The 27,842-nt window shown below is 50.6% G+C and overlaps 1 protein-coding gene across 2 annotated transcripts in view; it reads left to right on the top strand.

Annotated features, from left to right (window-relative positions):
• Positions 1-27,842, top strand: part of RAPSN (receptor associated protein of the synapse) — a 447,427-nt gene that overhangs the window by 52,279 nt on the left and 367,306 nt on the right. Inside the window, exon 1 of one of the 2 annotated variants that reach the window (XM_069623107.1) lies at positions 5,935-6,056. The exons of the other annotated variant lie outside the window; for it this stretch is intronic. The gene's annotated coding sequence lies outside the window, so the exon portion shown is untranslated. Of the gene's footprint in view, positions 1-5,934; positions 6,057-27,842 lie in introns of those variants that run through there. 2 annotated transcript variants of the gene reach the window in all.

The raw sequence follows: 27,842 nt of genomic DNA, 5'->3' as shown, positions 1-27,842 counted from the left end.
TACATGTCTTCTTTATTCCCTTTGTACAACAGAAGAACTTCCCTTGACCCCTACGCCCGCCTCCTGTTATGGTAATACATGCACGGGTCTCTTCAGAACCTCGTGCATGTATGTTCCATTTTAGAGTGCCTCTACAGTTGGTGCTTCACTGCGACAACCCCGGGGGCCTCGAATAAAGCTCTTACTCTTCTCCCATACGGTGTGCCTCTTTATTACATATGGCGACGAGGCACCGTACCCCGAGGCCCCCGGGAGCGTATTATGCCACCTGACTGCGAACGCAGCCCCCCCCCTTTTCGCTGCCGCCGACTTCTGCTGCCAGCGCCCGCAGCGGCCTGCCTGTCAGCTGTGGACAGCCAAGAGAACAGCCAAGAGAGGCCTCGACATCCTCCCCCCACCTTTCAGTTCTCCACTGTAAAGGGTGCCGATCCTCCCCGCTGGGAGTTTAGAGCGGCGCACATTACACTCCTGCCCTACTACAACAGTGCTTCAGACAGCAGGAGCTGTCCATCCATCAGGTCAGAGGAGGGGGGAGGACGAAGTGAAACGTACGCTTTCCTTTCATTGGCATTTTATGGGGAGGACGAAGTTAAACGTACGCCTTCCTTTTATTGGCATTTTATGTGTAAAACGCTCACCGCCGCTCTGAGCAGAACCCTGCATCACTTTCAAAAGCTGCTAGCTGTTGCCCAGCAACGCACACACAGCATTGGCAACCTTCATTCTCTCAATGGCCACCCTGACCTTCCGGGACTAATTACTCACCATCTTGGTCCATTGTGACATCACAATTGAACATTCCATCAGGTCTTCCCTGAACCAGCCACCCTGCGCTTCCAGCCCATTGTGAGGTCACAATCTGTACTGAAGGCCATCCATACACTGATGCTTAAAGTCTCTGCAGTACAGATACGCCTGGGCACTCTCTTAATCGGGTTCCAGCCCACCCTTCAGGCACTTCTATAAAGGCTTAATCCCAGCGCCCCTAGCAGTCAATAAGCCCACCTTATTGACTGCCAACAGTGCTACAAACCTCTGCCTATTACCACAGCAACTGGCGCCACTGAACAGCTGCCACATACCAATTGACACTCAGTCCTCACCATAACAGAGTTACCTTTCCGCAAGTGCTTGTTGTTTGTCTCCTCACCACTTACAACCAAGAACCTACAACCAAGAACCAGGCACACCCCCCATGCAGGGCGTTCCGCCTCCCACCAAGTTTCTTCCATGCCCTGGGAGCCCAAACTGCCCATGGGAACAATGGATCGATGGCTTCCACGTCTACCTCAGAGCCATCGGGGGCAGCAAGTTCAATGATGACCTCAAGGAGGCGACCCTCTTGAACTGTATAGGGGCAGAAGCACTGAGACTTTTCAGAACTTTTCCCGAACCCGGCAACATGGGAGGAGATGGCAACCGCAAGTTCGACATAGCATTGGCCAAACTCACTAGTCATTTTGGCAACAAGACCAACGTAGTACTGGAAAGATACAGGTTCTTTTCCAGAAAGCAGCTCAAAGGCGAGTCTATTGATTCATACATAGCGTCCCTCAGGGCGCTTATGTCAACCTGCAGTTTCACAGGTGTCTGTGATGAGTATTTGAGAGACCAACTTGTGCTGAATGTGGCTGATCCACGCATCCAACAAAAACTGTGGCGAACCAAAAATCCCACCCTGGACCAAGCCACAGAGATAGCAAGGAGCATGGAATTGGGAGATCGATGTATGAAGGAAAGACGTGACCACACGACCAGTGTGGAGATCAAATGTGTCAGCCCGGAGTCCGAGCCTTACGAGCCTCTAGTAGCAGCAGTAAGGAAGGCTCCGCCATCAAGAGGTTCGAAATTTGGCTCAAACAGAGCGAGGCCTTACAACTCCCAGAATCCAACGCGCTGCCAGAGGTGCAGATGGTACAAGCATACAAATACTGATAAAGAATGCCCCGCCATCGCTGTCGAGTGTTATAAGTGCAGCCAGATTGGACACTTTGCCAAAGTCTGCAAGAACACACGGGGAAGGGCAACCAGATATGGCAATCTCACCAGACGACCTTTCATCAGACCGTCCTCTGTGAGAGTCATCGAAAGCGACCAAGAGCACAATGACATGTTATCAATCAGTCAAATGCAACAAACAGTACAAATACTCACTGTAACATCCCAACAACAGAGCAACGGTCCCTGGGTCAAAATGCAAATCAACGGCATATCATTACCCGTAATGGTAGACACCGGCTCCCCCTACACCATGGTGGATCTCAAGACCTTCTTGAGTGTACTCTCTGGCAAGATTCATGACCTGCGGAGCACTTGTGTAAGAGCTACCGGTTATGGAAAAACGCCCATCGATATAATGGGATATGTGTGGGTGAGCCTCAAGTTCCATGACAGAGAATCAAATTGCAAACTCTTTGTAGTCAAAGATGGCTCCTCTGTTGTGGGATGGGAAGAACAAGTCGCACTTCGAGTAAGGATACACCCTGGAGAAGAAATCCCCGTGCTGAGTGTGCTCAATAATGATATGGACATCAAGTCTAATATAGCAAAACAATTCCCCAAGGTGTTCTGCAACAAGATCGGACTCCTAAAAGGTTTCCAACACAGAATAATCCTCAAAAGAGGTGCTGTCCCAGTGGCCCACCGAGTCCGCGGTATTCCCTTTGGAACTAAAGAGGCGTTGAAGAAAGAACTTAAGCGCCTCTGCGATGAAAATATCATACAGCCCATCGAGAGTTCAGAATGGCTTGCCCCAATTGTCTTAGTAAAATAACCGGACGACTCCATAAGAATGTGCGTCGACCTGAGAGACCTAAACAAAAACATATGGGTTGACAGACACCCACTTCCCAACATATCTGAACTCCTATCGACCATGAAACCTGCAAAGTACTTTACAACTCTGGACCTCTCCTCAGCCTATCACCAGATTGCTTTAGAAGAGAGCTCAAAGAATCTAACATCTTTTGTCACACCTCTCGGTGCATTCATGTTTAACAGAATGCCATTCGGACTCGCTTCAGCCGCAGCAGTTTTTCAGAGACTCATGTCACATCTATTTGGAGGACTTGATGGCATACACTGCTTCCAAGACGATATCCTCATATCAGCCAGTACAGAAGAAGAGCACAACGCAAAACTTGTGGGTGTCTTACAGGTCATACAAAAAAGTGGTCTCACACTCAAATTGGAGAAGTGCAACATAAAATGCGACCGAGTTTCATACCTGGGCCATTCCATTGACGCCAACGGCATCAGCCCCAAGAGGAAACTCATGGACACCATATTGAATATCGCCGAGCCTCAAAATAAAGACCAATTAAGGAGTTTCCTCGGGATGACAGAATACTACTCCAAGTTTATAAGCAACTATGCTGATAAGACCAAAAGCATGAGGAACATCTTGAAGAAGGCAGCCAAATTCATATGGTCCACTGAATGCAAGAACGAATTCGAAGAAATCAAAATCCAAATCAACCAAGCCCCAGCCTTAGGAATGTTCGATTGTAAAGCCAAAACCATCATATCCGTAGATGCAAGTAAAACCGGACTGGGTGGTGTCCTGGAACAGCAACAAGATAAGAACACTGTGACGATCGCATTTGCATCGAGAGTACTGAGGGGAGCCGAACTAAACTATTCCACCATCGAGAGAGAAGCTCTAGGTATGAGGTGGTTTCTTCAGCATTTCAGGAACCTAATTTGGGGCTTACCCATCCTACTGAAAACAGACCATAAACCTCTAGTAAATGTCCTTCAGTCCAAAACCCCTCACCTTATATCACCGAGAATAAGACGTTGGTTCCTCGACATCATGCAATACAATCTCCAACTATGCTATACTCCTGGTCCACAAAACCAAGTAGCAGATTGCCTTTGCAGATTATCGACCAACCTTGACACTGAGATTGCATCTCCAGATGAGGACATCATAGCTGTCGTAAACCCTGCCATCTCGAGAGATGAATGGAAAATCAATGCCAATACCGATCCGGAACAGCGAGAAATCAGGGAAGCAATAGCCAATGACTGGGTAGAAACGGGAGAGGCTTTAACAAGTTTCATTCCCTTCAAGGAAGAAATATCCATAGACGATGAGCACATCTTTAGAGGCGATCGAGTAATCCCACCCACCCAACTCAGAAAAAAACTACTCCAACTAGCACACGAAGGCCACCTAGGAAGGAGCTTGACGAAAAACAAGTTGAGAAACAACTATTGGTGGCCAGGAATGTGGAACGAAGCAGAAGAACTGGTCAAAAATTGCTCCACGTGTGCCATGAGTGACAAGTCTAAGATCTTAAGAAAGACCCCCTTACAGCCTATTGAACCTCCCAAACATGTGTGGTCTAAACTGACAATCGACATCATGGGTCCATTCGAGAACCTCGAAACAGTCAAAGTATATATCATAGTGCTTGTCGATTACACCTCTAAATGGACAGAATGGGGAATAGCTGAGGACAATGTGACCTCAAAGAAAGTTACGGACTTCCTGACAGAGATCTTCAACAGGGAGGGAGACCCCAAGGAATTGGTTTCGGACAACGGGTCTCAATTTATGTCTATGGAATTTGGTGATTTCCTCAAGAAAAGGTCCATCAGCCACATAACAACATCCTTGTACCATCCGATTTCCAACGGACTTGTGGAACGCATGAACAGGCTCGTGAAGAGCGTGGTTCAACTGGCCACGGCCAACAATCTCCCGTGGAGAGAAACCCTCAAAGAAGCTTTGCATGCGTACAGAACAACCCCACACACCACCACAAACATAGAGCCCTTCACCCTCATGCGAGGTAGGGTTGCAACTAGCCGATTTAGACCGGCGTGGATGTTCTTACACAAGGGAGAAGCAAGGGTGAACATGGATCTACTTCAAAAGACAGTAAGAGAAAAACAAGCAAAATACAAAAAACAATACGACTCCAGACATGGAGTAAAAGAGATGCTGGTTCGTGAAGGAGACTGGGTATGTGTCAAAGAACCGAAGAAAACTCTCAAGGGTGAATCCATCTTCAGACCTCCACAGAGAGTTGTGAGCTGCCATGGGAAGTCTGTCATCCTGGATGATGGAAAGAGATGGTCTGGAGATGATCTCATAAAAGTAACAAAAGACATCCAAAAAACCAGCATTTCTAAGGACAACAGTCCTGACAGACCATCACAACACACCTCACATTCCCTAAGAGAATCCCTCTGTGAACATGTGGACAATAATAGACCTCACACTATTCATCAAGGAGTCCCCACTGGAAGAATGTCCAGAAGGAACTGCAAAATCATCCAAAACTTCAACAATGACTATGTCTATTACTAATGTACCCCGGTTTACCCACCTTCCCTCTGCCTTCCCCACTTGACACCCCCTCTTTCCCCTTACTTCCCCGTTTTTCCCCCCTCTTTTTTTTTCCTCTTTTTCTCTTTTGCCTCATGTGGGGGAGATGTTATGGTAATACATGCACAGGTCTCTTCAGAACCTCGTGCATGTATGTTCCATTTTAGAGTGCCTCTACAGTTGGTGCTTCACTGCGACAACCCCGGGGCCTCGAATAAAGCTCTTACTCTTCTCCCATACGGTGTGCCTCTTTATTACACCTCCCTAGCCCCAACGTCACTTCCCTTGGGATGTGGCCCCAACGCGTGCCATCCCACATAACAATGTGGTAGGGTTTGTCTGTCGCGTCCGCGACAGGACAGTGGCTGCCCCTCGTCTATGGAACGTTTTGACTCTGGCTTTTCGGAGTCTTAACTTCCTGCCATCCTTTCGCAGGCCCTGAAAGAGCCATTTGTTTTGCTGAACCTTCTAATCCTGCCTCACTGTACTTGCCTAGGGGCGCACAGGTCCAGTTTATCCTGCTTGCCAAGCCCGATACAACGTATTCAGATGAAATTAAAAACAAGTCCCTTTCACAGGTCGAGCCGTTTTGCCTCGCTGGGTGGAGTCCACCCTCGCACAGCTGTTTTCTGTGTTCTTAGGTGTCTAATTTTAGCGAGCAGCGATTCCTCGCTCGCGGGATTCCTGAGGCAGCTTTCAGGATCTCCACACGTCACAGGTAAGGCTTAGAAGAATGCCCTGGCAGGCTGCGGTTTTCCTTGGCTGACCCTCGCAGTCTTTGGAATGCCTCGCCCCTCTGCATTCTAGTCCCACATGCCTGCTCTGGAATTGCCCGTCAGCAAATGCTCTGAAGAATGACTCCCTCCAGTGACGGGGGGTTGTGGGGTGCTGCATCGTGTACACTTGTCTCGTGGAGCTGTCCCACGAACAAAGGGAGATATATTTGGTCAATTGCTCCTGCTAACAGGCCGAAGTTTGAGCTTCAAAATGCTATCGTCATGACGTTGCAAGTAACAGATGAAGTAACGGAGGCAGCTTTAGAGGGAGGAGGGGTGGCTAATAGGGCCCCAGCGGGAGGCTGTTGTGGGGGGGGGGGGGGGCGGGGGGTAGGTAGGGCATGTTACCATTTTACCCAACAGAAATTATAGGGTGACCAGATTTAAATGGTAAAAAACCGGGGCAGGGCAACTAACACACAAGTGGGACTAACTCTTGAAAGTGGCGATTGCAGGAGAAGGTTTGTTAACGGTGGAATAAACACATATTTATAATTCATTCATCGTAAACGAACACTATCTTAAATTGTATAATGCAGCCTTTCTTCTGTGTGAGACTGTGCATTCCTGACTGCCAGCTATGAAGACGTATTAACAAAAACCGGGACCACTGCAGTTTCCATTGGAAAAATCATCTGGAGAAATAGGGGATGTTGTGGGGGCTGCCTCCGGTCTCCGGGGCAGCCCTCTAGGGCCGTCGGGATCTCCCGGCAGCAGCGTGCACGTCGGCGAACAGCCGGCGTGTCTCGGATAGGGAGGCACCCTGCAGCGCCCGGTGTCACCGGGCGCAGGATCCAATGAGTGGGGGTATCACCCCCTGGTCCCGAGCGGTCGCGGCTCCGAGGGCACTCGGGCCGCGCCGCACACACAAGGCCACGATCACGTGGCAGACCCCAAGTAAGAAGAATCACAGACACGAGTTGCCACTTCCGGGGGCTCTGCTGCTCTGCCCTCGCAGCGCAAGCAGAGCCCCTTTTATTAACTGGGCACGCGAGCGTCATGACACAGTCATGACGCTCACGTTGCCCACACCAACTAGACCCCCACACAACATCCCTCCTTTATTATAAACAAACAAAACGACACTCCACCGCAAACATTTGGTGCATTCCAGTCCGCGCACCAGCTAACAGCTACTCCAGCCCAAACATATTTCTTTTAAACACCGCAAGACAAAACAGGTGTGCTCCAGTCCCCACACTATGGGGCCCCATGACGGGGTCCTCCCACTCAGAAGATTCCGGGATCAAACTGGCTCTCGGCGCCGCTGCAGGACACGAAGAATACATTCTCTTCGTACTCCTCCCCCACCTCATACGGTATTTCTCGGGGACTCTCCACCACCTGGACCGCCGCCACTTTGGGAGTCTTTCTCCCCTTCACCTCACTCCCCCCTGCCGCCCCCATCATGCCGGCCGGGGCTGGAGCGAGACACACTCGTGCGAAGTGGTCTCCTTTCCCGCACCTTCCACAGATTTGTCCCATCGCCGGGCAGTCCTGCGGGTGAGGCAGATCCCACCCACACTGTTGGCACATTGTGGCGTTGGGGTCTCTCTTCGGCCAGTCTCCCCTCCTCATCACTCTTCCTCCCGGCCACCTGTTGACAGCCGCCACCTCCTCAACCTTCACTCGGTGCGTGGGGACCTCCATCTTTAACTGGTTTCTGGAGGAGTCCATGACCGAGGCCCGCACCTCCGCCAGTTCCTGGGACCGGCCAAGCTCCAGTATTCGATCAAGGGTCAGCGCTGGGTCCCTCAGAACCTGCTTGCGCAACTTGGTGGAGCTGCAGCCATAGATGATTTGCGCCCGGATCTCATCCTCCTCGAAGTTCCCCAGGTCACAGCCCAGTGCAATGCCGCGCAGCTTCCCGTGGAATGCATCAAGGCTTTCCCCTTCCTCCTGCTTCGCACACCTCATCCTGAACCTCTCATAGTCCCTGTTGACCATGGGTCTGAAGTATTCGTTCAGGGCTGCGACGGCTGCACCGTACGATTTATTTTGGGGCCTTAGTGTCTTGAACAGTCTCTGGACGGCCAGCCCGGCAGAGTATAGGAGCGTCGGGCATTTGGCGGCGTCTTTGATCTCCATTGCCTCAAAGTACAACTCCAGGTTCTCCACCCAGGCCACCCACCGGGCCCCCAGGCTTGCCGGCGCACCGAGGACATCAAAATGGGGTATCGGTGCTAACTGACCCCTACATACCCCTTCATCGTCCGACATGCTGTGGGCAGGTGAGGACGTCATCCGCCAATCACCAGTGTTGGTGGGCACTTGCAATTGCTCGGCTCAGGTAGTCGTCGATGGGTGCCTGGCGTCCTCCCTGCCCAGGGGCGCACGAGCACTCCAGGTGGAGCCGCAACCCCAGGGCTTGACACCAGTTTGGCCTGTGGGTCACCGCCCGTTTCCCGGTGGCCACACTCTTGTGTAAGGGCCTTCCTCTTCTGGCACCCTAGAGGGCGCACAAGCACTCCGGGTGGAGCCGCCACCCTCGGGCGTGGCACAAATGCAGCCTGTGGCGGGGTTATTGTCCCCTTTTGTTTGAGCAGGCCGTTCACCGCTGAGGCATGGAGCCTTCCTCCCCGCTCCACCCACGAGACAGGGAGCCGCCCCCTTTTGATCGTGGGGCTCACCCGTGGGCCACGCCTCCTCCTTTCCTCCCGGCGAGCAAAGAAAGCCTCACTTCTTTTTTTTTTTTTTTTTTTTTTTTTTCCGAACAGCAATTTTCACCCGTGGCAGCCCGGGTACTCGGCGGGCGTCCTCCCCGCTCCGTGCCGCGTCGCCGCGGGTCGGAACTCCCGGCCCCGCCTCCTAACTAATGGAGGGCCGCTCCGTGCGTCCTTGCACGGCCGCCGACTGCGGCCGTGCGCGCGGGCCCACGACTCCGCCCGCCGCACGCACCAGCTGGCGGGCGCGACTTCCTCGTCGCCAGTGTTGTGGGGGCTGCCTCCGGTCTCCGGGGCAGCCCTCTAGGGCCGTCGGGATCTCCCGGCAGCAGCGTGCACGTCGGCGAACAGCCGGCGTGTCTCGGATAGGGAGGCACCCTGCAGCGCCCGGTGTCACCGGGCGCAGGATCCAATGAGTGGGGGTATCACCCCCTGGTCCCGAGCGGTCGCGGCTCCGAGGGCACTCGGGCCGCGCCGCACACACAAGGCCACGATCACGTGGCAGACCCCAAGTAAGAAGAATCACAGACACGAGTTGCCACTTCCGGGGGCTCTGCTGCTCTGCCCTCGCAGCGCAAGCAGAGCCCCTTTTATTAACTGGGCACGCGAGCGTCATGACACAGTCATGACGCTCACGTTGCCCACACCAACTAGACCCCCACACAACAGGGGACAGGGCACCCAATTCCGGACAGTCCCGTCAAAACTGGGACGTCTGGTCCCCCTAAGAAAGAACCATGACAGAATGTGGAAATATGCATGCAGACTGCAGAAAGATAATTGGTGTCTGTACACACAGTGCTGTCATGGGGCCCAATTTTCGCATGTCAGATCCGGCCCCTTATTTTTTGAATTCCGTGCCTTCGTTGAACCGTGGTAGCTGGGTCGAGAGGTGAGTGAGACACTTCCCCACAAGACCACTTGAGGGTCTGAATAGGAGTGCTCCGAAATCCCCGTACAGGGAGTATGGATCTGTATTTTTTGGGGTGTTTAAAAGGTGTGCACATTTAGTAACTTTGCTTGCAGGTGTTTATGATTTATCTTCTGAGGGGCTGAGAGGCAAATGTTCATGGGGGGGTGACTAAAATAACCCACCCCCCTGCCACGCCCCACCCTGAAGCCCCCTCTTTCCTCTGCGCTAGGTTGGATCCCCCATTTAAAAAAGTACATGTCCACCACTGTGTATATGTATGTAAACGCGACCCGATCGGATGAAAGCCCTAAATTAGCCATCCCTGGCCATGTATGAATGGCTTTTATAAAGTGCAAAGCAAGCAAGTAATAGAGTGCTGCGATGTACACAAATTGAGGGAACCGGACAGGGAGAGCTCCCTCGTCGTCCCCTCTATTTTTGTACAGTACTTCATTACTTGCTAGCTTGGTTTGAACTTTATAAAAGCCATTCCTCAAATAGGCAAGGACAAATTGTTTGGCTTCTGCCAACCAACATTTATCATACATCAGAAATAAATGAGGAGTGTGAACCTTCTAAAGCTAGTAATGCAGACAAACCACTGCCCACTTTCTTGCACCCATCTACTTCATTCACACTTGTGTTTCAAGAAAATATGTTGAAACAGAGTACAGTTTGTAAATACTTAACTACCAGTACCAGAATTCAATATGATATGAGTCTAAATGCCAACACAGGTTGATTATTTTACACCAGGCATGGGAAAACTTGAGATCCTGCCAAATGAGTTTTACTGATTTGAAGGTTTGGGCACACCCCAGACATTATGTAATAAAGTCACATCCTTGTAATCATTTTATGTTTATGCCCACTGAATTGACTTTTGCATTTGTGTGTGCTGCCACCCTGCAACATGTGGTAGGCTCCATGTTTATGCCCACTGAATTGACTTTTGCATTTGTGTGTGCTGCCTCCCTGCAACATGGGGTTAGGCTCCATGTTTATGTTAAATGTTAAAGGTATTTGAACCGCGCACCATCACCAACGGAGTTGGTCCCCAGGCGCTCTGGTGGATCTGTAAACGACAAGGTGGGATGGGTTAGTAAGATGAAGAGGGAGTAGAATAGTGAAAGGAGTGGTGTTCTGTTGGCAGCTTCAAATCGGTATACACTGGGTGCTGAACTTTGGTGCGAGTATTGGATCTGTGTCAGTCCGCGTGTGCTGTTGGTGCGGCTTATATGTTGTTGAAGTGTTGTGAAGTGCGTGCGGCTTGTTGTGCGAGAGCTTATATTGGTTAGTGGGTTACCTGACATTTAACATGCTAACATTCACAATTCTGTCTAAGTATTGTGTATTGTGTAGCGCTTGCTGACCTTCATAATCCTATCTAGGTGCTGCGCAGGCTAGTGTTCACAAGTGTGGGCATGCTAACAATCATAATCCTATCTAGATGTGATGAGGCTAATGTTCACAATTCTAGGTGCGGCACATGCTAACATTCAAGTTTGATTTAAGTGCGGGCATGCTAACATTCACAATCCTATCTAGATGCGGCGCAGGTGTATGTTCACAATTCTATCTAAGTGTGGGCATGCTAGCATTCACAATCTTATCTAGATGCGACGCAGGCTAATGTTCACAATTTGAAGTGTGGCACATGCTAACATTCAAGTTTCACCTTAGTGTGGGCATGCTAACATTCACAATCCTATCTAGATGCGACGCAGGCTAATGTTCACAATTCTAAGTGTGGCACATGCTAACATTCAAGTTTCACCTAAGTGCGGGCATGCTAACATTCACAATCTTATCTAGATGCGATGCAGGCTAATGTTCACAATTCTATCTAGGTGTGGGCTTGCTAACATTCACAATCTTATCTTGATGCGATGCAGGCTAATGTTCACAATTCTAAGTGTGGCACATGCTAACATTCAAGTTTCACCTAAGTTTGGGCATGCTAACATTCACAATCCCGTCTAGATGCGACGCAGGCTAATGTTCACAATTCTAAGTGTGGCACATGCTAACATTCCACTTTCACCAAAGTGCGGGCATGCTAACATTCGCAATCTTATCTAGATGCGATGCAGGCTAATGTTCATAGTTCTAAGTGTGGCACATGCTAACATTCAACTTTCACCTAAGTGCGGGCATGCTAACATTCACAATCTTATCTAGATGCGACGCAGGCTAATGTTCACAATTTGAAGTGTGGCACATGCTAACATTCAAGTTTCACCTTAGTGTGGGCATGCTAACATTCACAATCCTATCTAGATGCGACGCAGGCTAATGTTCACAATTCTAAGTGTGGCACATGCTAACATTCCACTTTCACCAAAGTGCGGGCATGCTAACATTCACAATCTTATCTAGATGCAATGCAGGCTAATGTTCACAATTCTAAGTGTGGCACATGCTAACATTCAAGTTTCACTTAAGTGCGGGCATGCTAACATTCACAATCTTATCTAGATGCGATGCAGGCTAATGTTCACAATTCTAAGTGTGGCACATACTAACATTCCACTTTCACCAAAGTGCGGGCATGCTAACATTCACAATCTCATCTAGATGCGATGCAGGCTAATGTTCACAATTCTAAGTGTGGCACATGCTAACATTCAATTTTCACTTAAGTGCGGGCATGCTAACATTCACAATCTTATCTAGATGCGATGCAGGCTAATGTTCACAATTCTATCTATGTGTGGGCATGCTAACATTCAGGTTTCATCTAAGTGCAGTGCTTGTTGACCTTGACAAGTACGTTAGTATGTAATGCAAGGAAACATCTACAATCCTGTCCTGAATAGGTTCAGCCTGGTAGTCACAAATCTTTATAAGTATGTCTGGTGTGAGTCTATGGCGGTTTATGTTATGGGAAGGTAAGATAGAGTGGCAGGAGTTTTCTGGAGTGGAGTAATTGCTCTACTCCCCACCCATGCCACACTTAGAGTTTTTGTTGGTGTCTGTTGCTGAGCTGTGGCCAGGGCTTGATGTTGGTCCCTGGCAAAATGAGGATGGATCTTGCCCCTCAATCCACACGCTCTCTATGCAACTGGGCAGGAGTTTTCATATGTTGGTCCATATGGCCAGTGCAAAAGATGCGGCGTTGTCGTGAAGAAGCGACATAAAGGACAATTTGTGGCACGAGTCTGAGAGGACTCAAATACAGTCTCCCCCTTCACCCACAGTGTCAGTCTGCACATAGCATACATAAACGCATGCATGAGCACACACGTGTAGAAACATGGACACAGAAATGTATAGACCGGTAACCAGCCTGTTCTCCAGCATGGGGTCTGGCATGGATTCACATGCTCATGAATATTCCCCGTCGTCAGGCTGGGAATCCTCGGTAAAGAAAAAACCAGTATCAGTTTCGTTTCTGATCTGTCTTTCGTAGTAATAACCAATCACTGGTCTCTGCGTCATACTGACCACAGCCAATGACTGCCCTCTACCTAAGCACCGCCTCTGGCAGCCATCTTCAGATTTTTACCGCACGTTCATGTGTTGGGATCCTCGTGCTATTGCTCTCGAGCGTTAGTGCTATTTTTTCACGTTTTTTCTCAAAAACTTCGTTTTTTCGGTCAAAAGAGCCTCAAGCTCCACCGACTCTCCATCCGATCAACAGGGACCCGTGTCGGATTCGTCTGCGCCCCTCAAGGGTGAAGATTTCGTCGAGTGAAGTAAGGAGGGGCAAATTAGAAAGGTTTATATATTTTATTATCTATCTTCCAAAAGGTTATTTTTATGCTAACATTATAAATAAACAGGGGACACGGAATGTGCGTCTTCACTGCTTCGCCTCTCCTCCAACTGTCCTTTCTCCACGTTCCATCTCGTCACTACCATTCTCCTGCACGAGCATACTCTCGTGCAGATGCACGCTATTTCACATGTGAAGATACTACACATCTCCCTTCTTTATATAGGAGACTCTTCGGCATAATAGTTCTCATTATTCTACATAGTCACAAAGATATCTTGGTGGTCTGCATTCTCTTCCCGTCCTGGATCTTATCCTGTTACTTCGTTCTTGATACTCATCTGAATCTGTTGCCAAGGAAGGAACTCTCTTAAAGATTCTGCTCGACACTTCACTCTCACCTCGCACATTCTTATCATCAATGTCCACAGATGTACTTACTCTGCTTCTCTCACTATCCATTTCACCCACGCCATCAGACTTACTCCCCCAACATTGATCACTTATATCCATTACCCTTTCATTGTTCCATACTCTGCCATCCTGGGTCCTAATAGCATGGGAATATATCTCTACCACTCTCACGGGCTTGGACCATTTGCAACCATCTCTTTTCAAATTCACAGGTAGTTTTATCCTCACCCAACCACCCACTTGAAATTCAGGTAATTTCCTAAAACGTTTTTTATCATGCATTTTTTTGTTGTCAATTTGCCTGTGTCTAATATTCTCCTTTGCTACCTCTATTTTATTCTCACTTCTCACAAGGTCATTCATCCACCCTGGAGACATGTTTGTATTGGCTTTCCTGCCTCTATTAAGTTCAAATGGCGTGACTCCAGTGGAACTGTGAGGGGTGAACCTGTGGGCTAACAGGGTCTCTTTGACTGCTACCTTCCATTCCTTCCCATTGGCCCATGCCAGTTTAATAGAATCTTTTATTACTCTGTTGAACCTCTCCACAATACCATTGGTTTGTGGATGGTAAATGGCGCACAATTTATGGTTGATGGCTTTGCCTTTCAAATATGTTTCCATTTCCTCAGATTTAAATTGTGAGCCATTATCTGTGAGAACTATTTTGGGATAACCCTCTCTTTCACACACTTCTTCCATGAACTTTATAACATCGCGTGTGGTAACTTGAGGTAAGAATTTAATCTCAACCCACCTGGATAACATGTCAATTATCACTAAACAATACGTAGCACACCCATCACTCCAAACGGGACCAATCACATCCATAGCTAATTCACTCCACGGACTCTCAGGTACTTCTCTCAAAACCATTGGATAGTCCGCACCCTTGCACACTTTATCACTCTTGGAGCAAAGGATACATTTTCTAACTTGGTCTTCGATCAGCCTATCACAACCGGGCCACCAATATGTGCTTCTGATTCTTCTTTTAGTCTTTACAATGCCCTGATGTCCTTCATGAGCCATTGTTATAATCTTTTCTCTTAGGTTGGTAGGGGGTATTATTTTGTCTCCTTTCATGAGATAATCACTTTGAAGATATAATTCTTCTCGTACGTCCCAAAAAGTCTTTACTTCTGGAGAAAGTACTTCATTCTTCTTCCATCTTCCCTCTTTGACCATCTTCACAACTTCTAATAGAGTGTCATCCTTCACCATGCCATCGCTCCAATCTTCCTCGGATACAGCTTGACTCGATATTTCACACACAGCTTCTTGATCTCCAAGATCCTCTTCAACATCCTTAAGATTGGTCAAACGAGACAAACAATCTGCTGTAATGTTCTTTGAACCTGGAATGTATATAACTTTGAAATTGAACTCTTGAAGTCTTGTAACCCATCTCCTAATCCTGCTGGATACTCTGTCCAGGCCTTTGGTACTGAATATTTCCACTAAAGGTTTATGATCTGTGTGTATGGTGAATTGTACCCCCCAAACAAAAGATCGGAATTTCTCAATGGCCCACTTGATTGCCAAAGCCTCTTTCTCAATTGTGGCGTAATTCTTTTCTGATCCTTTAAGTAACCTTGATGCAAAAGCAATTACTAATTCTTGTCCATTATAATATTGCGATAGGGATTCGCCTAAACCCACATCGCTTGCATCAGTGGTTATTACAGTCTTCCTGCCTCTAACATAACTTTGCAGTGCCGGGGCTTGGGCTAAAGCCTTTTTTATGAACTGGAATTCTTTCTCACTCTTCTTATTCCAGACGAATTTCTTATTCATTTTCATTAGACTCCTCATTTCAACTGTGTGGTCTGAAAAATTCTCTATAAACTTGGCGTAATATTCTGCCATTCCGAGAAAGGTTCTTAGTTGATCTTTGTTGTCTGGAGTATTCATGGATCTGATAGATTCTGCCAAGTCTTTCTTGGGTCTAATACCATCACCAGATATTACGTGTCCTAAATATTCAATCTCTTTTCTATTGATTTTCGATTTGGCTTCACTCAAAACCATTCCAGCCTGGTGTAGTTTGTGCAAAACTCTGTTCAACCTCATATCATGTTTGTCTTGATCATCTGCAAAAACCAATACATCGTCTTGAAAAAAAACTACACCTTCCATATCACCAAGTATATTCTGCATTATTCTTTGAAAAACTGAAGCTGCTGATATTAACCCAAATGGCATCCTGCGAAATTGATAGAGCCCCTCTGGCGTGATAAAAGCCGTCAAAGGTTTAGAATCTTCATGTAGTTTAATTTGGTGGTATGCTGCTGTGCGGTCTAGTGTTGAAAAAACCCTTGCAGGGCCCAAAGTGGATATTAGTTCTTGTATGTTGGGTAATGGGTGTCTGTCGGGGATCACACATTTATTCAACTCTCTCATGTCGACACATATTCTTATTTTTCCTGTAGTTTTCCTAACAATGACCAATGGTGAAACCCATTCCGCTGCATCAATTTTCTCAATAACTCCTTGCATTTCCAATTTGGTTAGTTCCTCTTTGACTTCCCTCTTGAGAGCCAACGGAATATTTCTGAGCTTCTGGGCCACAGGTCTTGAATCCCTTTTTAGCAATATGCGATGTGAGAACCCTTTTAAACATCCTATTACATCATCTCTAAATATTTCATTCTTTATCTTCTGAATGTTACCAATGTATGATCCATCGATTTGGTAAACCATTTCATCAGCATTAGGGTCTAAACGGACCTTGAGTAATTTCTGGTGTGTCCAACTGAGTAGTGCAGACTCTCCACTTTTAGATACATAAATGCGACCACTTGCTTTCCTCCCTTTGAAATCTAAGTTTGCAACAAACCACCCAAGCAAATCTATCCTGACTCCACCGTATGCTTTGGGTTTTACATCAACTTCATGTAGATACTCTGGGCCACATTTCCTCCACATCTCTTCTGGTATCAGCGTATACTTCGCTCCAGAGTCAACCATCATATTGACTGGAAATCCATTCACAACAATTTCAGTTCTGGGGCTCTCTATGTGTGTGTCTTCGTCAGTAACCATGAATACACATTCCTCTTCATCGTCATCATCTCCAATCCAGTTAGAGGATTGTTCTTGTTCACCATTTGGGTTGGTCCTACAGCACTTTGCTATATGACCTTTTCCCCCACACCTTCTGCAAATCATCTTAAGAGCAGGGCATTCCTTTATTGTCAGCCCAGTGACTTGGGCTACCACATCGGTAGCATCCTCTTTGTCTGGTCCTCCCTCTACCATCCTGGGGAAACATGCTCCTGTTTTGACGTTCTCCTCCTGACGTAGACGTCCTTATCATGTCGGGTCTATTCCCTCTCCTAGATTCGACTCTGCCAGGCCTTCTAGTATTGGCTAAATTGTTGTACGTATCTCTACTCTCAAAGGATCTTCGCCGTAAATTGCTGGTGTTGGGTATTGTTCCGTCTCTTTGCGATCTCATTTTCTTTTTCTTGTTGCCTCTAATTATTCCAATTTCTTCATCTTGGTCTGATTGTACAAGACTGATCGATGATTTGATTGATATGTCCTTCATTCTATTTTCTAAAGTAGAAACACACGTTTCCGTGTGCTCCACTTCCTTGGCTAATCTAAGTACAACATCGAGTGTGGGATCATCTTCAGACCAAAGTCTCTCCCTGACCTTACTGCTCCTGCACTCAAGCATAAATTGGTCTCTGATCCTTTCATCGAGTTGTTGGTTGAAGTTGCAATTCCGGGCCATTTTCCAAAGGGCAGTAACATATTGTTCTACAGATTCTTCTTTCTCTTGAACTCGCTTTCCGAATTTGTATCTTTCTAGAATGGTGCTCATTTTCTTGTCGTAATGTTTATTGAGTTTGGCAATGGCAATTTCATACATATTCATGTCCCCTGTTTCATCCTCTGTGAGATCAGGCAAATCTTCAAATTTCTCTTGGCCCGCTGGTCCTAAACAATGTAATAGTAGAGACTTCTTCCTTTCTATACTGTAGTTCACTCCACAGACTACATGTGCGTAATGTTCAAAAGCTTTAAGCCATCGTTTCCAGGGAAGCGATAGGTTCACCAATTTCTGGTAAAAACATGTGTGGTGGCTGCACTCCTTGCATGGCCATTTTTGATTGTATTTAATTGGTTCAAGGATTAAATCTAAAGTCTGTATCTTGTACAATATCAAACTCTTTATTTTTTTCTGTGAAGAGGAAGAGTGTGAAGAGTAATGAGGATTGCTGAAGAATGTAGCGTGGAAAACTTCGTGAGGTTATTTTTGCTTCATTTTAAATTTCCACTGTGAAAAGGAAGATCACGAGGAGTGATGAGGATTACAGATTACTCGACGTGGAGTAATGCGTAATGACGATGGAGTCTGATATTAGCAGCCAGGGTCTGGTTTCACCGGGAACACTCGACGTAGTGTGCGTAGATTAAGGCAGACAAAGGTTGGGCACACGGCAGGGAGCGGTGAATAAATTAACTGGGTCAACAGTTGGGCCCGCCTCCTCAGAGAGCACGTAACGCGGTGTGCGTAGGATGCGGCGGTGAATGAGATCAAAAGTCAACAGCTGGGCCCGCCCCCTCTGAGAGCACGTAACGCGGTGTGCATAGGACGCGGTGGTGGATGGGGCCGAAAGCAGTGAATAAATTATCTCGACCGTCAGTCTGGAAGTGTGCGCTGCAGGCGATCGCGGCTGAGATGCGAACCGCGTTCCTACCTGCAGTGCGGCCGGAGATCCTTCTCAACGGCCACTATTGTTTCTTCCTTTCATCCTCGTCGCCATTGAAGTAAGGAGGGGCAAATTAGAAAGGTTTATATATTTTATTATCTATCTTCCAAAAGGTTATTTTTATGCTAATATTATAAATAAACAGGGGACACGGAATGTGCGTCTTCACTGCTTCGCTTCTCCTCCAACTGTCCTTTCTCCACGTTCCATCTCGTCACTACCATTCTCCTGCACGAGCATACTCTCGTGCAGATGCACGCTATTTCACATGTGAAGATACTACATCGAGCTTCGCTTTTGGAGGACTCCAGAAGCTTCTCAGGCCCAGACATGGCCCAGGAGAAGGGAAGCTCGACGCCCGGAAAGCTGTTCAGGATCTGCCCTGGATGCCAGCTGCAGAACGCCTTTAAGGAGGACGAACACTCCTTTTGTCTCTACTGCTTACATGAGGACAAGACGCACGTGGAGAAGGACTGTGCGTTTTGCGGCAATATGTCGGAGCGGACCATGAAGGACTGCCATCAACGTCTCGCCAACTGGCTGGAAGGGAAGAGCCCGTCAGGCGAGAAGAAGAGGAAGAAATCCGAGCGGTCTTCTAAGACCTTTGAGGACGCCCCGGCGACGGGGGTCCAACACAAGGCCAAGCACCGCGAGTCCGCTGGCACCGGGAGCGCCGAACGGTCGGGCTCTACGGGCGCCAGGCAGGGCGCACCCTCCCCGGCACCTTCAGCCACGAGCCAACGCTCTGGGTCGGGTAAGAGGAAGGGCGAGCACCCGGCGAAGCTCCTGGAGAGGCCCCGGTCGAGCTCGAAGGCCCCATCGGAGGGGGAGCGAGGCAGTGTCCCCCCCTCAAGGATAAGGCGGTGAGCGCACCTAAGGTGGTGAAGGCCTTAATCCATCCGGCCAAGCCCTCTATCGATACTGTCGCGGCGGCCCTGGCTCAGCCTGTGGAGGCTACACCAGTGGTGGCGACCTCGGGGCTCAGAGTCTCCCTGCCACCTCGGAGGGAGTCCTCTTTTGTGCCCATCGATAGGACCCCCGTGAAACCCCCGGCGGGGAAGAAAAAGGGGGGGCAGGGCGTCGTCGTAGATTCGGCTTCAACCTCGGAGGAAGAGCTGATCGAGGTCTTAAGCCACGGCCTTGGAGTGGAAGAAGACCGGCCCGTCGGGATGGATCCCGACGCAGGTGACGACGACATCGTCGAGGGTGCCGACGGGGCCCCTGATCGCCCGTCGGATTCCCCTCTGCCAGCGCCGCAAGACAACTCGGCGGCCATTTTGTTGGCTATACAGTCCTTATGCTCAGAGATAAGGACGAGACTACCGTTGCCGACGGAGGAACCTCTCCCGTCGGGGGATCCTGAACCGGGACCTTCTGGTGTTCCCCCGCCCAAGAAAAGAAGGATTCACCCTCCACCTCCTTTTCAGCCGTCGCGCCCCGTCCAGCCCTCCTCCCCGTCCACCCGAGGGGATGATACGGGGACTGACACGGCAGCGACGGGTACGGACGACGAGGTATACGACGAGGATCTACCGTCGTCACTTCCCACCAGGGCTTCTCCGCCCGACGAGATTGGATCGTTCCACTCCATGATCGCCAGGGCATCCGAGCTTTTCCAACTCTGCCCTGAGGAGAAGAAAAAGGAAGGATTCCTTTATCAACGGCGCGAGGCCAAGAGGAAGACGGTCCTGGCGGTGCCTCTACTGGACGACATTTGGGATGAGGGCCTTGCCCTCCTCAAGAACCCTTCCACGACGCCAGCTAGAAGAGACCGGTACGAGAAGAAGTACCGGGTCCCGGACGCGGCCCCCCTGTGCCTCCGGGCGCAGCCTACCCCGGACTCCGTCGTCTCCGCGGCGGCCAGGAAGAAAGCGGGGGGGGTGCGGCCTCCACATCGACTTCCCCACCGGACGGCGAGGGAAAGAAATTGGACGCTATGGGACGCAGGGTCATCTCGTCTGCAGCGACGACGATTAAAGCGGCCAACGCCTTGGCTATCGTGGCCCGCTACGACAGGGAGCTGTGGTACAAACTGGCTCCCCTGCTGGACTTCCTACCGGACGACAAGAGGGCGGATGCCCTGGAGATCCTGCAGGAAGGTGAGGTGGCATCGGACCACGCCATCACTATTGCGACGGACATCGCCGACACTGGGTTTCGCCAGTTGGGCAACGGCGTGTGCCTTAGGCGGCGTGGATGGCTCAAGGCTACGGACTTCCGTCAAGACGTACAGACCAGAGTCCTGGACATGCCGTTCGATGGGAACAACCTGTTTGGGAAAACAGTGGACGATTCCCTTCAGGCCATTAAAGCGGACACTGAGACGGCCTGGGCCCTTGGGGTTCTGCAGCAACGACAGACGCCCTTTCGGAGCAGCGGAGGCAAGGGCGCCTCCAAAGGTTCCGGCGGCGGTTTCTCCACCTACCGTCAAGCGGCCCGCTCGTCGTCTCAGGAGGCCTACAGAGGCGAGGCAAGTCTGGCGGACCCCGCCGTCGTCGACAAGGAGGTCAAGGCGGCAAAGCCTCGTCGAAACAGGATTGAACCGGCCGTGGGGTCGGGCCCCCACCAAAGCACCCCGGTGGGAGGCCGGCTGGCGAGCTTCGTCAGCGTGTGGGAGTCCACCGACCGTTGGGTGCTGGACGCCTTAGCCCGGGGCCACGCGCTCGAGTTTCAAAGAAGGTGCCCGCGCGTCCCCCCCGTGGCCAGGAAAGAGCTTCAGGTCCCTCAGCTTCTCCTGGAGGTAAAGGCGATGCTCAGGAAGGGCGCCATCGAACTCGTCCCAAAGAGGCTTCGGGGCTCCGGAGTTTACTCGAGATACTTCCTCGTGAAGAAGAAGACGGGAGGATGGCGCCCCATCCTAGACCTGCGACGTCTGAACAAGTTCATCAAGGCGCAGAAGTTCTGGATGGTCACCCTCCAGCACGTCCTGGGTCAGCTGGAGGAAGGAGACTTCCTGTCGTTGTTGGATTTGGAGGATGCCTACTTCCATATTCCCGTCCTAAAGGGGCACCGAAAATTCCTCAGGTTTGTGGTCCAAGGGCGTCACTACCAGTTCAAAGCCCTCCCCTTCGGACTACGGTCGGCACCCAGGGTATTCTCCAAGTGCCTTGCACCGGTGGCGGCGCAGCTGCGCCGCGAGGGGATCCACGTCTACCCCTATCTGGACGACTGGCTCATCCGAGCCAAGACGAGGGAGCTCGCCGTGGAGCACACGGCAAGGACCGTCCAACTTCTCACGGACCTGGGATTCTCCGTGAACTACGCCAAGTCCTACCTGGTACCCGCGCAAAACGCACTGTTTCTGGGAGCGAAGCTCGACACAGTGTGCCTTCTGGCCTCCCCGTCGGAGGAAAGGACCAGGTCCATCCTGGGCAAGGTACAGCGGATGTTGGTTTCCGACGCGGCCAAGGTGAGGTCCATCAAGTCCCTCCTCGGAATGATGTCTTCTTGCATCTACCTCATTCCCATGTGCAGGCTCCGGATGCGCCCGTTGCAGGAGTTCCTGGACGCGCGCTGGATCCAAACGACGGGCGGCTTCGAGGAGAGGATCACACTCGACGAGAGTTTCCGCCGAGCGGTCCGGTGGTGGGGCACCCGCGCGCATCTGACGGCGGGCATGGACTTCCAGACCCCAGACCACCAGGAGACAGTGACCACGGATGCATCCCTGGAAGGGTGGGGAGCGCACACCGAAAATCTGCACGCGAGGGGCCTTTGGCTCCCGACGGAGAAGTCCCTCCATATCAACGTCCTGGAGCTCCGTGCAGTGTTCTGGGCCCTCAGGTCCTTCCTTCCGTCCCTCAAGGGCAAGGTGGTGAGGATCTTCACCGACAACACCACCACCATGTTTTACATCAGGAAACAGGGCGGAACCAGGTCCCCAGCACTGTCCAAGGAGGCGCAGGACCTGTGGCATTGGGCCGTCGCCCAAAGGATGTTTCTGGTGCCGTTTCATCTGGCAGGGATAAAAAACACCATCGCCGACTCACTCAGCAGGGAGCTGCGCTCGTGCCACGAGTGGGAACTACGGCAGGATCTAGTGGATCGCCTCTTCCGATAGTGGGGCACACCCCAGATCAACCTGTTCGCGACGGCGACGAACTCCAAGTGCCGGAGGTTCGCCAGCAGGTTTCCCCAGGCGAGGAGCATGGGCGATGCTTTCTCATTCCCCTGGGAGGGCCTGTTCCTCTACGCGTTCCCTCCTTTGCCACTGCTAATCCGGCTCGTCAACCAGCTCAAGAGGTCACGGTGCAGGATGATCCTCGTCGCACCTGCGTGGCCGAGGCAGACATGGTTCCCGGACCTTCTGGACTTGTCAGCGTCCCCGCCAATCAAGCTGCCGGTGGACGCGGATCTACACTCCAGGGAAGGAGGCGCCATCCTCCACCACGACCCGAAATCGCTGAACTTGCAGGCCTGGCTCCTGCAGCGCTAGAGTTTGGAGGATACGACATACCGGCCGACTGCAGAGAGGTTCTTGCAAAGGCCAGGGCGTCCTCGACTCTTAAATGCTACGGACACAAATGGAAGAGGTTCTCTGTCTGGTGCCATGCACAGAAGATTAACCCTCTGCGGATTACGGCTCCCCAGGTACTGCCGTACCTGCTGACGCTGGCCAAAGCTGGACTGGCACACGCGTCCATCAAGATTCATCTTGCTGCGATCTCCTGATACACCAGAACCACGGGCCGGACGTCCTTGTGGTCTCATCGTCTGGTGAAAGAGTTCATGAAGGGACTGTTCAGGGGGGGTGTGGCCAGTGCTGATGGCGTAAAGACGTGTCTGTGCGGAGCTCCCGTCTCGATCCTGGCCTAGATCCTTAATTTGATCAATATTTTTTGACCTGAACAGTAGCCATAATCATATTCCGGTGAGGGAAGCGATTCCGGCCCTACTTAGCGCAGGAACGAGGAGAAACGGAGCCGGCGTCCCTGAAAACGCAGCATCTGAACTGGTGCCCCCGGGTGAAACAAGATGGCGGGCGGCACCGAGGTTTGATGGAAGAATAGATTAAGTCGGCAGCGAGGCAGCCGGGAGACGGTCCATCGGGCGCTGCCTCCTTTATCGTGTGCTGAGACGAAGGAGTCCCTGTATGCAGTGCGGAAGGACCCCAGTGGAACACCAAGCGCAAGACCGGCCACCCTTGGACCCCCTCCCCCCCAGGAGACGGCCCACTGCTGGGAGCCCCCGATCGTACAAGAGAACCCCCGCACTACCCAGGGGTGCGAACGGAGCTGCGTCCGAGGCTCCGGGACCGCTGCAGAGGAGACACAGAGTGTGAGCGGGCTGCTGCCATTAGGAGGGAAACCCGTCGGCGATCCGCCAGCCGCGGGTGCTGTAGTGCTCTGTGAGCCGGAGCGTCAGAAGCGCGAGTGGACCCCTGTCGCGGTAGATACAGCGAACTGCACGGGGCCCTCCTCCCTCCCCGAATAGGGAACCGAGCGGCTGATGAGTGAGCAGTCTGAGCGCGGATGAGCCGGTAAGCTTGCAGACCCTAACCCAACATTTGGGAGCCGGGACTCACCTGTGCCGTAAACAGCAGGGTCCAGCAGGGTTGCGAGACAGAGGCCCAGTGTGCTGGAAGATCGTAGGGCACTCCATTGCGCTACTGTGAGAATATCTGCGCAGGAGCGCATACTTAACTGCACCCCCCTGTGTTCTCCGGTGTCACCACTGAGTATCACTGAATAGCGCTGGCCCGCGAGGCTCACATTGTAATACACTGTCCAGGGGCTCTTACCTGCTGTCATAACGCTAGGAGGGAATAATGTCTACTTCACGAAACAAAAACAGGGGTGCAACAATTATGGACTCGTTCACAGGGGCTAAACCCAAACAGCTCATCCAATATGAGATCCCCACACAGACGGAACCCCCTGCAACTGTTGAAGACCCCAGCAACGCCCAAGTGCTGCAGGCTATTGCTGCACTCCAAACTTGCATGGAGACCAAGATAGATGAACTTAAGGTGGACATGCAGCTCATCCGTCAAGATGCCCGCAACCTAGCGGAAAGAATAAGCACGGTGTAAATAAATCTGCAGGATACCACAGACACTGCCAAGGACTTAAAGCACAAAGTTATCGCACTTGAGAAACAGGTGGCTCATCTCGAGGCGAGATCAGAGGAAGCAGAGGGAAGGGCCCGCCGCAGTAACATTCGAGTCCTTGGCGTTCCGGAGGGGATGGAGGGTACTGACCCTACGGAATTTATTGAGTCCCTATTAATGCAAGAGGTTGGAGCTGGCAAGCTCACACAGGGATTCTCCGTCGAGAGAGCCCACCGCTCCCTACAAAAACGACCCCCACCGGGATCACACCCACGCCCGATGATTGCCAAGATTTTAAACTTTCGCGATAGAGAGACGATCCTCAAATTCTCGAGGGACGGAGGCGAGATTAGACGCAATGGCTCCAAGATCGTTATCTACCCTGATTATACCCCGCAAGTGCAGCGCGCCAGGAACTCATTCATACCTGTTAAAGCTCAACTGCGGAAGCTTGATCTTAAATACATGCTCTTGTACCCCTCGCGCCTCAAGATACTATACAAAGGCAAAGCTGTCTTCATGGAGACTCCGGCAGCAGCCACTATGTGGATGGAGCACAATAATTTGGCTGAGGGAGAGGATCACGCCTTGACGCCCAATGGCTGAATACAAATAGATCTCTTTGCTGTAATGATCAGTTAGTTCTTTCAGGATGGGAGCTCTATGGACTACCCACAGACATTGTCACAACCCACCCCACCCCAATCATGGCTGGCCTACGGCCATCACCACATCCGCACCTCACGACCCGGATCGGCCAATGGGAAGCGGAAGCCCCCGAGCGTTGTCCTCCCAGAACAGCTGCTGGGGACAACATACAGTTATCTTTCTTGTTCAATCCACCTGTTCGAGTGGAAGTTAAATTTGTTCATAAGTCTCCGTTTGATACATCGACGCAACAATCAAGGTCAGCAGGAAGATTGCAATGCGTATTGTTGACGACCGACCCAGGGGGCAATTGTTCAGCACACAAAGCTGGCTTGAAGACGATTGAGACTGCCATGAGTTCAGCACTCCAACTCCTTTGCCACCACCATGTCTACACGCCTTAAAATCGCCACTTGGAACGTGAGGGGTTTGGGTACCTACTTACGCCGCAACAGAGTTAAATCCTATCTACACAGGAAGAAGATAGGGCTGGCCCTGCTACAAGAAACCCACTTAACCAAGGAATCCACCGCAACGCTCCAATCATACTGGGGTGGACAGGGGTTCGGGTCCACGTATTCTAAATTCGCTAGAGGGGTGTTCACTTGGATCAGCCCTCACATCCCCTTCCAGCTTACCAAAGCTGAATTGGACCCGGAAGGAAGGTATGTGATACTCTGGGGCCACATCGAACAAACAGAGATATGTATTGTCAATTCATACCTTCCCAACAATAATATACCTGCGCACTTCGCTATGTTGTACACAAAGATTGCACTCTATAGAGATGCATTCTTTATCTGGGTAGGCGACTTTAATTGCGTCAGTGACTCTGTGCTTGACAGATCTGCTCCTCCCTTGGGGGGCCCGTCGACTGCTACCACTGCTATGAATGCCATGCTACACCGCCTAGACCTGGTGGACATCTGGCGGGAGCAACACCCAGGGGACCGTGGCTATTCCTTCTACTCCTCGCCACATAATCTTCACACTAGAATTGACTACCTCTTTACCGGCAGAGAAAGTTTTCCCCAAATTGACTCTTCCAATTACTTGGGCCGCACCATCTCTGATCACTCTCCCCTGGTAATTGAATGGAACATCACTGGACCCAGACCTCCTATACCTACATGGAGGATGCCCACTGAGGCACTTAAGGATTCAGAGTTCAGGGAAGATCTCAGAGAATCCCTAGAGAACTACATTCGAGAGAATAAAGACAGTGTTGACCACCTAAGCACAGTCTAGGATGCTCTCAAGGTGGTTGTACGGGGAGAGGTCATAGCAAAGGCTGGAGGAATGAGGAAACGCCTAAGAACTGAACTTGAATTACTAGAAACTGAAATAGAACAGCTAGAATCCAACACCCGGGGCCCTCAACCGCAGGAAGACAGGCTTGCCCGTACCAGGGCCACCTGCAAGGAAGCTTGGGACAGACTGGCCAAATTCGATTATATCACCAGAACCAATAAAGCACACGCCCACGCTGATAAACCTGGTAGACTGCTCGCCTGGCTGTGTAGGAAAGAACACCCTAAATATTCGACTACAGCCTTAAGAGATGCTGATGGCACGTTACATCGGACCCAACATGGAATTAATGACACTTTCGAGCAGTTCTATGCCCAACTTTACTCCCACAATGACATGGTGCCCCCTGAGGAAATTTCAAACACCTTGGACGAAATTGGCCTGCCCCTACTCCCGCTGTCACATAAGGAGGCTTTGGATGCTGATATCACCATAGATGATATAACTGATGCTATCAAGTCTCTGGCCACTTGCAAGGCCCCGGGCAGTGATGGGCTACCCACCGAATTTTACAAAACCTATGAGTCGGAATTGACTCCGTTGCTGCACAAGGTGTTCCTAGAAGCCTACGAGTTGGGTATCCTGCCTGGGAGTATGCATGAGACTTTGGTGGTTCCGATCCTCAAGCCTGGTAAACCTGCAGATGACTGTGACTCCTATCGCCCTCTTGCGATGCTCAATTATGATGTTAAAATCCTTACAACCATTCTGGCTAAGCGGCTGTCCAAGGTGATCGGAGAAGTGGTACACCCTGACCAGAATGGCTTTGTGCCGGGTCGCAACACCACTGCCAATCTTCGTAGGCTTCAACATGTATTGTCACATTCCACTCATGTAGGGGAATCTTATGCTTTGCTTTCTTTGGATGCCATCAAAGCGTTCGATTCTATTTTTTGGGAGTGGCTGATTGCGGTGCTTCGGGAGTTTGGCTTTGGAGAACGATTCATTAGATGGATCACAGTCCTCTATACTAAACCACGAGCACGAGTAAAATCTGGCCGGCTCATCTCCACGGCATGGGACGTACAAAGGGGCACAAGGCAGGGTTGCCCGCTCACCCCTATGCTATACATACTTGGGCTTGAACCCATCGCCATTTTTTTTAGGAAACAATTTTTCGACGCTGGTATAAGGCTTGATGGGGTAGACCACATAATTTCCCTATATGCGGATGATGTCCTCCTTTATGTGAGGGACCCACAGCTGAATGTCCCAACCATGCTGGAGGTCCTCGGCAACTTTGCCAGGGTATCAGGCATACACTTTAGCAGATATAAATCCTGTCTGT

The sequence above is a fragment of the Ambystoma mexicanum genome, chromosome 11 (assembly GCF_040938575.1).
Source record: "Ambystoma mexicanum isolate Mex_15411 chromosome 11, UKY_AmexF1_1, whole genome shotgun sequence".
Taxonomy (NCBI): domain Eukaryota; kingdom Metazoa; phylum Chordata; class Amphibia; order Caudata; family Ambystomatidae; genus Ambystoma; species Ambystoma mexicanum.
Note: the sequence above shows the minus strand (reverse complement) of the source record. Positions and strands in the feature narration are given on the sequence as shown.